The following is a 12081-nucleotide window of genomic DNA, read 5'->3' as shown; positions in this document are numbered from 1 at the left end:
GTTCGGGTGGTGGTGGGGGTCGGCGGCGGCGGTATTTAAGAGGGGGGGGGCGCTGGCTTGGAGGAGGGGGCGCCGGGTCGGGGTCGGCCTCGGGAGGCATGCCCCGGCCGAACTCGGCATCGGCGGTGGGGTGGACTCCCTCCCGCGGGGGAAGGCGGCGGCGGCGCGGGCTAGGCCCGGCTCAGCTAGGCCTTCGGCCCAGTCGGGCGCTCGGAGATTTTTTTTAAATAAAATTCCGCCGAAACTTAAATAAATCCTAGAAAATAAAATAAAATTATAAAAATGCCAAAAAAAATCTCTGTCTTAATAAAATATTTAGCACGAGATGAACATTTTCTTGGCCCTAAAATGCAATTTTGAAAAACGTGCAATTTTCATTCAAATAAAATAGCGAGAAACTCCAAAATAAAAATCTTATTTGATTTTTTATTAAATCCACAATATTTCTTTATTTTGGCAAAGTCATTTTATTCCCTCTATCTTATTTTTATATTAGAAATATTTAAAGATAAAATAATTAAAAATCAAATGATCCTATTTTTAAAATTTGAAAAACTCAAATATGAAAATGACGAAATCCCCAACTCTCTCCGTGTGTCCCTGAGTTGCGTAGAATTTCTAGGATCTAGCCAAAATGCAATGAAATATGATATGCAAAGATGATCTTATGTATAACATTCCAAATTGAAAATTTGGGATGTTACATTTAAGCTACAGTATGTTGCCGCGTCACCACGATTACTGTTGGTAAACTCGCGTTGTTTCTAACCTTGTTCAAATTAAAACTTAAATACGAGTCAATCTTTAAAAGTTTTCAAATGTCAAAACTAAAATGTTCTAGGTGTTGTAGATAATGTCTGGATATTTGTCATGGTGAAATATTTGTAAATGCGTTTTAAGTTACAAAAAAATCCAAGCTATGTTAGATGCTCACCAAATCATTTATGCATGTGTCTAAAATTTGGATTGTGGTTATACGGACAAGTCTCGTTTTATTTAAAAGTCAATTGCTAGTGGTTCTAAACTAAAACGGAAAACTTTAAAAGGAGAAGGGAACCCCTCCCTCTCTGCCCGGGCCTTACCCACTGGGCAGGCCCAGCCGGCCCAGCAGATCAAGCCAGCCCAGCCGCCCCCCTTGCTCCCCTTTCCCACCCGGAGCCGAACCGTAGCCAGTTCCATCCCCACTCGCCCTCACTTCCCTCCCCCACGATCCCCTCGCTCCTCCCCCTCCCCCCTCGATCTAGATCAGTCACCCCTGGAGCCGATCGAACCAACCCCGCCGCCGCTTGGACCTTCCCTTGCTAGACCGCCTCGTCCCGCCGACATCGCCCTCGACCTCTTCGTCCCCGACGGCGTCACCTCGTCGCGACGTCGCCCCGCCGCCTCATCCCCATCACTGCGCCGTCCTCGACCTCCTCCTCAACCGCGGCTCCTCCGAGCCTCACCGGTGTTCCCCTGCAACTGGGGTGAGTCGCTGTCCGTCCTCCTCTTCCCTCTCCTTGTTTCGCTGCCATAGGCCGTCGTTCACGCTGCCCGTTCTTCGTCCAGTGGTCGCGGTCACCGCGACCGTGACCGTGTCCAGCCCCGTGTCGCCGCCCCCTACCTGTGCTCCTCGTGGCCCAGTGCTGCCTCGCCTCGCACCGTCGCCACTCGCACCCCGTTTCCTCCCACTACTCTGCTTAGCCCGGCGTGGCGGCTTTGCTCTGCCCACAACCCCCGCCTCTGCCGTCCCCGCGCTCGCCACCGCGCCCCTCCCCGCTCCCGCTGCCTAGCGCCACCGTGGCCCATGCTTGTCGTCCACGGTCGCCTCCGGCTGCCAGTGGCTGCCGCCGCCGCTCGGGGTACCGGCCAGCCTCCCCCCCACACACAAGCTGGGCGCCTGGGAGCGCCCCGCTCTCGCAGGCCCGATAGCCCGCTCTAGTGGCCAGATGGGCCACTGCCAGCGTGGCCCCACACCCCTGTTTATTTTTAAAAAAATGTTATATATATATATATATATATCAGTAAAAATAATTAATTAGTTAGTTAAACAGTTAATTAACTTAATTAATTAATCTTAAATAAACTATAGAACTATATTAGTTAGTTAACTCTGTAGTTAGTTAGAACAGTCAATGACATGTGGACCCACTCGTACTATTCACTAGTTGACTAGTCTTTGTTGACTTGGTCAACTAGCCCCCCTGGCCCCATCTGTCGGCCACATGTGCTTAATGCTGGGTACACTTCTGTGTACCCATATCAATTATTATTCAAATGTTTTTAGAATTAAATTAAATCTAGTAATTTGGAAATTCAATAAAACTTTGAAAAATTCATTTAAAATTATCGGCAACTCGGATGAAAAAGTTTTATACATGAAAGTTGCTCAGAATGACGAGACGAATCCGAATACGCGGCCTGTTCGTCTGCCACACGCACCTAGCATAGCAAACATGCAACCTTTCCCCTCCGTTTCGTGTGCCCGAAAATGCCAAACTTCGGGAAAACATTCCCGGAAGTTTCCCCCATTCGCCGGTAGCGTGTAGCATCGCGCTAGAACACGTCTAGCTCTGTCTGTTGTCCCGTTATGCTCTTGCTTGCTATGTATTTACTATTTCTTCCCCCTCTTCTCTCCGATAGACCCCGAGACCGATGTTGATGCGACTGTGATCGACTATGTCGATGACGACCCTCCTTCTTGTCTGAGCAACCAGGCAAGCCCAACCTTTGATCATCCCGATATCGCTCATTCTATACTCTCATGCTTGCATTAGATTTTGCTACTGTTATTGTTTGCTCCTATTCTGATGCATAGCCTGCTTTTGTACCTGCTATTGTTACCTACCTGCTTGTCCTAAACTGCTTAGTATAGGTTGGTTAGTGATCCATCAGTGATCCCTAGTACTAGTCCTTGTTGCCCCTGCTTCATCATCGGCGACTCGATCAGCGTGATCGACGACCAAAGCCTGACACCTCACATCACATCAAGCCCCTTTTGTTGCTCGACTCTGCAGAGCTACTATCGAGTGCCGAGGGTGATCCCTCATAACGCACTCCTGATGATAATTCTGTAGTGTAGCTATTCGGCCGTGGTCATCGAGGGTGATTTCCTCTTTCACCATTCCTGATATGGCTCTGTCGTTCAACACCTCAAGTGTGAACCTCGAGAGTGGTTCCTTTTACGTTCACCTTGATGATTAGATTGAGTGGAATCCACCGGGGGTGATTCCTCGGGTTTTCCCCTTGATGTTTGGACACACGGTTACCTTGACTTTACTTGAGACCATTGTTGAAGTCAGGTCGGCCCTGAGGGGTACCCACGAGTTGATGTGAAAGTTGGGCGGGCCCGTACAACACTCGCGAGTTTTCCATGTGGCACGACCGGGTAGTCTGGGCCCTTGTCGTAAGTCCATGAGACAGGGTGATGGGGTCACCTTATCGTGAGTCTCTGCTCGTTTTCTGCGAGCCCCCAATGCACTAATAGGTTAGGATATTTGTTCTGAGTTGGCCTCTGGCCTTTACGCACTAACCACCACGCGAGAATAGATATGGGCCTCGACGTTGCAGTATCAGCCGAAGCTTTGTCAGACGTCTAGTTCAGCAGTGCGGCACGGTCGGATCATGCTAGCCATCCGAGGCGGTGCTTGTATCCACCCTGCTGACAACGACCCGGAGTGCTGCGAGCGATGGGCCCAAGACCCCGGAGTTCTTAGGATGTAGACTGGCGGGGACCTCTCTGCTGAGCGTAGGTAGGGTTGCGACGTGTTGATCTTTCGAGGGCGGGCATTGACCCCAGAAAGGTGTGTCCGGCCAGAGTGATCGAGCGTGTTGGGTAACGTGGTGCACCCCTGCAGGGAAGATATATATTCGAATATCGTGTCCACTGTAATGGATGTTCAGACTTATATCCTAATATTATATAACTAGAAATGGATACTTGAGATTTGTGATGGATATGTGGCTCCAAGATTGCTTTCCCGCAGGGAGTCGGGGAAGGATCTCTGGGCGTTGATGTTACAACATGCTTGGTAACTATTAAAATGCTACTCTTTACTCTCCTACATGTTGCAAGATGCTCGGAGCTGCTTGAAGATGCTAGTCTTTGTTAGGCTAGGCCTTCCCCTCTATTCTGGCATTCTACAGTTCAGTCCACAAATACAAACCTTCCATTTTGATACCAATGCATACTTAGTATAGATCTGATGCTTGCGAGTACTTTGGATGAGTACTCACGGTTGCTTTGCTACCCCTTTCCCCCCTTCTTTCTTCTTTCCGGTTGGTGCAACCAGAAGATTGATCCCTGGAGCCAGATGCCACCGTCGATGGATGCTACTACGTGGAGACCGCTGACGACCAGGAGTAGTTAGGAGGTCCCAGCCAGGAGGCCTTGCCTCTTCGATCGTGTTGCTTTTGTGCTAGCCTTCTTAAGGCATCCTTGTTTAACTTATGTCTGTACTCAGATATTGTTGCTTCCGCTGACTCTTGTGTATCAAGCTTGTATTCGAGCCCTCGAGGCCCCTGGCTTGCAATCTGAAGCTTGTATTATTTTGATTTGTGTCTAGAGTTGTGTTGTGATATCTTCCCGTGAGTCCCTGATCTTGATCGTACACATTTGCGTGTATCATTAGTGTACGGTCGAATCGGGGGCGTCACTGGTCTGCCAGCCCTGGGTCAGGGCTACATTGCCAGCGACGGAGATCTCCACCGCGACCCAGGAGGCCCGGCTGCAGCAGCCATCCGCCTGCAACCAGAGCCCACCGGGGCCAGCGGCCGGCAGTTCATTGGCGAAGAAGCGAGGGAGCTGTAGCCAGTTGCCGGCCGGGTTGTCCGACCACACAACCAACTCCGGCAGCACCTCTTCTGAATGGAAGCGTGGACGGGGAGGCCGCACAACCATGGCACGCCTTCCCCCACCAACTGAGCTGCCTCGACATGGGCGGCCACCACCGCGTGAAGGGCCACCGCCGCGACAATGGGAAGCCATGGTAGGGGTCGCGGGATGCTTGCGAGGACGACCGCAGCCGTGCTTGGGTGAAGGAGAGCCAGGCCCTTCCTGGTGAGCCTTCCCCTTCTCCGCGGCCGAGAAACTCTTCACGGGCGCCATGGGGTGCTGCAAGCAACATGAGCGAGGAGGGAGAAGAAGCAGGCGAAGCAAGGGGAGATGGGCAGCGGGGGCTTTCGCCCCTCCCCATTTATAGCCCAAGGAGGCCAACCGTCGACTGATGACCCACAAGTGTAGGGGACCAATCATAGTCTTTTTGATAAGTAAGAGTGTCGAACCCAACGAGGAGCAGAAGGAAATGATAAACGGTTTTCAGTAAGGTTTTCTCTGCAAGCACTGAAATTGTAGGTGATAGATAGTTTTGTGATAAGATAAATAGTAACGAGTAATAAGTAAATAAAATAAGTACAGAGCAGCAAGGTGGCCCAATCCTTTATGTAGCAAAGGATAAGCCTGGACAATTTATAATAATGAGAAATTAGCTCCCGAGGACACATGGGAATTATCATCAAGCTAGTTTTCATCACGTTCATATGATTCGCGTTTGGTACTTTGATAATTTGATATGTGGGTGGACCGGTACTTGGGTACTGCCCTTACTTGTACAAGCATCCCACTTATGATTAACCCCTATTGCAAGCGTCCGCAACTACAAAAGAAGTATTAAGGTAAACCTAACCACAACATTAAACATATGGATCCATATCAGCCCCTAACGAAGCAACGCATAAACTAGGGTTTAAGCTTCTGTCACTCTAGCAACCCATCATCTACTTATTACTTCCCCATGCCTTCCTCTAGGCCCAAATGATGGTGAAGTGTCATCTAGTCGACGTTCACATAACACCACTAGAGGAAAATACAACATACATCTCATCAAAATATCGAACGAATACCAAATTCACATGACTACTAATAGCAAGACTTCACCCATGTCCTCAGGAACAAAGATAACTACTCACAAAGCATATTCATGTTAATAATCAGAGGAGTAATAATATGCATTAAGGATCTGAACATATGATCTTCCACCAAGTAAACCAATTAGCATCAACTACGAGGAGTAATCAACACTACTAGCAACCCACAGGTACTGCCGTGGATTTGTCACGGCAGATGTCCTCAGGAAAGGACTTAGTCGTGGAGCCATCGCTACGGGTTAACTTGAAGGGGTTAAAGCGGACACAAAGACACGAGGGTTTATACTAGTTCGGCCCCTTCAATGAAGGTAAAAGCCTACGTCTAGTTGTGATGGAATTGATGTGGTTTCGATGGCTAGGGAGCAAACAAGCTTCGCCTAGGCTCGAGTTGTTGTTGTCTGTCCTTGAACCGCCGCCGGGTCGTCCCCTTATATACACGGGTGACGCCCGTCGGTCCACAGAGTCCCACACCGGTTCATACTCGTATCCCGGTTGGTCTCTCTCTATTCCTAACTTACAATACAAGTTTACATACCAAGCCGGTTTACGACTATAGGTTCTAAACCGACTACAGGCCTTGGGCCTTCATCTGCTTAATCACCTTTACACTACTAATGAAGTTAACCCAGCCCAGGTAGGCCGGTTCACGCCCAGTGGTAATATCCCCAACATTAGGCCCCAGATTGATTTGAACTGGTTCATGTCAATCCTTCACAAAAATCTTTGTCTTCAACATCTTCTGGTAATTGGTAAACCGCCATGTCGTCATCATCTCTGGTTGATGTAAACCGGCATGACGTCATCATGAAGTTTAATATTTATAACGCCTTCTGCGATACCCAAGGCTGCAACTCCATGTCCGAATCTTGTGGCTCCTGGATTCGCGCGCTTGACACACGTCCTTTGCCTTATAAATAGGACCGAAGGGTCATTTCCTTTTCCCCCCTTCGTCTCTTTCTCTTCGTCTTCCTCGCGTCGCTAGCCTCGGAGCTCCGCCGCCGCCGTTGACCTCTGCACCGTCTTGGGCCGCTGCATCAACCTGAACGTACCAGAGCACTGCGGTAGCCTTCCGCGTCTTCTTCAACTCAGGTAAGTCTTCTGTTCTTCTTAACATAGATCCACTCTAGGGTTTCATGTTCTTGCCGTGTTCATCACTTGTTCGTACTCGCACCTAGATTCCTGAACATATCTGTGAAACCTTGCTCTGACCAGCAGTAGCTTCTTAGTATCCGCCTGTAGTTTCACGCTCAAGTCCATAGATATCATCTACATACCTGCCCATTGATTCACTTCTGTTCTGCTTTAATCTTCTGAATATTTTCTGTTTTTCTAAACTTGCTTCAGATCCATTGCTGCAATAAGACCTTGTGAAACCTGTTTCTGCATACTTAGCCATCCGCAACCTCAATTGCTTTCAGTGTTTAGATCAGGCGGTTTAAATTAATATAGAAATAGTTAATAAACCGGTAGATACCATTAGTCCCCTTGTTGAACCGCCAGACTTCTGTAGCCATATGATGCCACTGCATAAAAATCCGGTTTAAAGGTACTGCCTCCGGTTTAACGTTGTTCATACCAGCGCATTCTTGAACCGGAATCACTTATTTCTTGTAGATCTCATCATGGCCACACAATTATATGAGTGCAACTGGGTTCCTTCTCGCGTCATAGAAACTCAGCTGGACGATTTAGTTTCGATCGGCGCTTTAGACAGCAAAGAGACTATCCACTGGAGGGTTCCTGGCAATGAATGTCCTCCCACACCTCAAGAGGGAGAGGTTGTGATCTTTGCGGATCACTTAGCCCGGGGCTTCAAACCGCCTAGCTCCAAATTTTACCGGGACGTACTAGCCAATTTTCAACTTTGCCCGCAAGATATTGGCCCCAATTCTGTTACCAACCTATGTCACTTCCAAGTGCTCTGTGATGTGTACCTTCAAGAGAACCCCACAGTTGAATTGTTCAGAGACTGCTTCCACTTAAACCGCCGCACAGAATTCACTGACGGTCCCAATACCGAATTGGGCGGTATGGCAATTCAGAAAAGGAAAGAAATCACTTATCCCCATGCCAAACTACACAGTCACCCCAAGGAATGGAATGCAACATGGTTTTACTACAAAGATACTTCCCCTGGTGATGAAAATCCTTTGCCTGGCTTTCATCCGGAATGGCTCAGCAATACACACCCCTTCCCACAAAGGTTAAGTGCCAAGGAGAGGAGTAAATATGCTCCGCAATTATCCAAGCTCCGAGCCTTCATGGCCAACGGTTTAACAGGAGTTGATCTCGCACGCTGTTGGATATCATGGAGCATACTGCCTCTCAGCCGGCGCTCCGGTTTAATGTGCAAGTATACTGGTAGCGTTGATGACCCACTCCAACACACCAACATTCAGCTCTTCGATGATGAAGTCACAGAGGCTGTGAAGAAAATGCTGAACGAACCTGAGCACCTCTGCGCTCAAACCGGCCTGGCCCCTTTCTATGCTACCAACAAACCGCCAGCTGTAAGATTTTAATTGTACTTTTTACTGAATCTGTTAATGCTATCTCTGCGTGACATTAATTGTTGCTTAACCAGGGTGATAATCCGTTTTGGAGCAAGAAGCTTCCACAAGACAAACAGGAGAAGACAGAACGGCCAACCCGGCTAAAAACCAAGGTTGTTAAGAAACCTGCTAAGAAGAGGAAAACCACTGCTTCATCTGATCCGGCTGTTGATGATGATGTGGGTAACTCGGACCCTGAGGTAGAACTTGATTCACTAGGCTTACTTTTTACACGCCTTATTGATAATGATACTTGTCAGTACGACGCTGAAGCCAGTAACGCTGATGTCACTGAGGTAACTATTCTCTCTTGCGATTCAGATCCTTTGCCTTTGCCAAAATTTTGCCAGGCAAACCGGAAAATTAAAATTTCTCATCCTCTTGCTTACTTGGATCCCAAATTTCTTATGAAGACTCAGCAACATGAAGCTCTCCGCACAACCCGGCACAGCGGCTAGGTAGTTACCTCCGCCGGTTTACCAAATAATCCGGTTCGAAAACGCCGCTCCGAGGTCTCCGACCTTTTTATTAATTTACCTCCTAAAGCGGGTTTCATCCGTCAACCTCTTAATCCGTCCGACTCCGATTATCAGGTTACTTCCCATTCTTCCTCTGGTGAATCGTCGGCCACTCAGCTACCACCACTGAAAACGGTTCTTGGGTAAGCTAGACTGAATATATGCTTCTGGTATACCATGTTATAACTTATGTTGTTCCCTGACTCTCTGTTTCTCTTCCAGGGCTAAACCTAAACCAAGCAAGAAAGCCCGCCTGAATAAAGCGGCCGAGGAAGACACTGCCCCTGAGCAGGATAAAACACCGGATCTTGAAGCATTCGTTCCTGAGGATATTCCCAATGATCCTCCTTTGCAAGATGATACCATTATTGATAAAAGGCCTATCGATACCTCAGTCCCTGCTGATCAGCCTGCCAGCTCCGTCCGGATTGATAGATCCTGCAGCCCTTCAAAGCCTGCCGATAAACCAACCGCGCCAACGCAAACCGGCGAGTCCAAGGATGATGATGTTGTAATTACCGGCGTAGGTCACTCTGAACCAGGGAATCCTGACGCTTTAGCTAAGCATACTGTCAAAGAGGATTTCTCTGCCATGAACAAAGGCAAATGGGATGTTGATCTGGAAACATATGCTGCTCTGAGTGCCCGAGATCTTTATTCTGGTTACTTGAACCTGTTATACACTAGTCGTGACTGTGAAGCTGGCATGGTAAAGATGATGAGAGATAAATTTGAGGTAACTTCCTTATGCTTCTTCTTTCTTTAATTACTGCCACTGTATTAATCCTCCTAGCCCCCAAGGGCTGGTTTGTAATCTTCTTCAAACCGGGACTTGAATATAGTCCTCAATAATTTGAACTCCATCAATGTAGCCCCCAAGGGCCGGTTCAACTTAATATAGTTAAACCGGGACTCCAATAAAGATTCTAACATCAGAACATAATTGAGCAAATAGCCATTAGCCCCCAAGTGCCAAGTTGAATACCTGTATTGAGCTTGGGACTTGCAATTTAGTAACAGATGAAAATTGAAGGTGCATTAGCCCCCAAGTATCAAGCATATAACTTGTTATGTGGTTGGCACTTCAAATTCTTGTACCGTTTGTTGAAAGCCAAGCACTGTCTTTATGCAGGCTGAAGTGCAGATCAAAGAAGACCGGATTACTGATCTACAGGAAATTTTGAAAACCCAGCAAGCTGAAACCGACAAGGCAAGGGAAGAATTAACCAGCGCTTTGAGTGTGACAGAACAGCTGAAGGAGGGCTTCGAGAAGGAGCGGACTAACTGGGCCACTGAGAAGGCCGATTTAATAAAAAGAGCTGAAAACGCTGAAGCTGCTCTTAAGCCGGTGGTAGATGAGCTGACCGCCGTAAAGCGGCAAGTACATTCCATGACTGCTGCTATCTTTGGTAAGTCCCTGTGGATTGCGTGAACAACTCTGGCCTGCTTATAATAAATCCGGTTTGTGATCTTTCTTGTATTGTTACAGGTACACGCATTGGTCACTTAGGGTCAGATGTTCGAAAGAAATTGAAGGCTGCCTACACTTTAATTGAACAACTGTATACCGGAGCACAACGGATCATCACCACTGTATCGCATAACAATCCGGCACCTTCCTTAATCCAAGACACTCTTAATAGGTTGTCAATGCTTCCTGCCCGGATTGAAGAACTAAAGAAATCTGCTGCTTGAACCGGAGCCATTAATGCCTTGATCCGGGCTAAAGCTTGGGTGCCGGATTTCGATCCTGTTGAAGCAGCTCAAGGCTATCCCAGCTTGAAGGAAGATGGCTCAGAGTTCAATGAAGATGATTTGAGGGCGATAAACCGTGCAGTACGCCCTCTGGCTTGTCAATTGGCTGAAGAGGCAGACTTGTCGCATTATCAAGCTCAGTACAATGACCAGAACAAACGAGTGCCTGCACCAACTCCTGAAGCGGAAAATCTGATTCCTCCCATCCGTAAGCATACTTACGCTCCTGATATTTAACTGTCTTCTCTGATCCATGAAGAAGCTGTCTTTCAAGCTTTAATGGGAATCGACTGGTCCACTGTTGATTTCCAGCCAATGGATAGAGATGAGGAAGCTGAAGCAGCACGGGACGACCCACAACCATCAGACCGGTTTGATGAGCAAGCTTGAACCGGAAGCCGGTTTACATAACTGCTTTATTATGATCCGCCGGAACAACAATGATCTTATTTGGGCACCGTGTTGCCTTCTAATAGGATAGTCAATACTTCTGTCTCGAAATATGCCTTCGTGCATAAGTACTGATGCTTTTGCTTGAAGTCCTTAATTATATTTCCTGCAATCAGAAAATCTTGAACTGCGGTGGCGGTTATACCGCCAACCGGTTTATAACCTTGATATATATATATCAATGTACTCAAAACATATAATCAAATATGCGATACAAAATACCTGCCATCGCTGGGCATGAAGTTGGCTTAGCCAGGCTTGAAATGGAGTATTTATAAACCGTGATCATCAAAGGGGAGAAAACAATTCCCTTGTAAATCGTGCTGGGTCATTATGAGCCCCCCGCTACTTCATGATGTTAACAGGAAAGTTAAACCGGGCATATTTCTCCGGAATACCAATGAACCAATTTCCGTCAGCTGAACCGGTAAAAAAGTGTTGTTGGTTCAAAGGAAACACAACAAAAAATTGAAGAATAGTCATAAAAGAAATATGGGAGCAAAGGCAATGATAAAAACCGTTTGCAAAAACATGCTTTACTGAGCTGATCAGATGGTGTTACCGTGGCCGGACAGGACCAAGCCCCCAATAGGAGTGACAATGGTTCAAGTCAGCCAGGTCCCCAAATGAAACCGTGGCAATTATGCCGATCAAGAGGCGTGGCAATGGTTCGGGTTCGACCAAGCCCCCAAGTGATTTTGTGGCCTTAGGCCGATCAAGAGGCGTGACTGGTTCAGACTTGACCATGTCCCCAAGTGATCTGGTGGTTTTCGCCTATCAAAAGGTGTCGTGTTGGTTCGGACACGACCAAGGCCCCAAGTGATATCACAAAACTGCTTTGAAAAGCAAATTTCAAGGGGTAAACCGGAGGCCGTTTTAAAACAGAACCACTCCATGTAACC

Source organism: Triticum dicoccoides, chromosome 7B (genome assembly GCF_002162155.2).
Source record: "Triticum dicoccoides isolate Atlit2015 ecotype Zavitan chromosome 7B, WEW_v2.0, whole genome shotgun sequence".
Lineage (NCBI taxonomy): Eukaryota > Viridiplantae > Streptophyta > Magnoliopsida > Poales > Poaceae > Triticum > Triticum dicoccoides.
The sequence above is the reverse complement of the archived record's forward strand: the minus strand, read 5'-3'. Positions refer to the sequence as shown.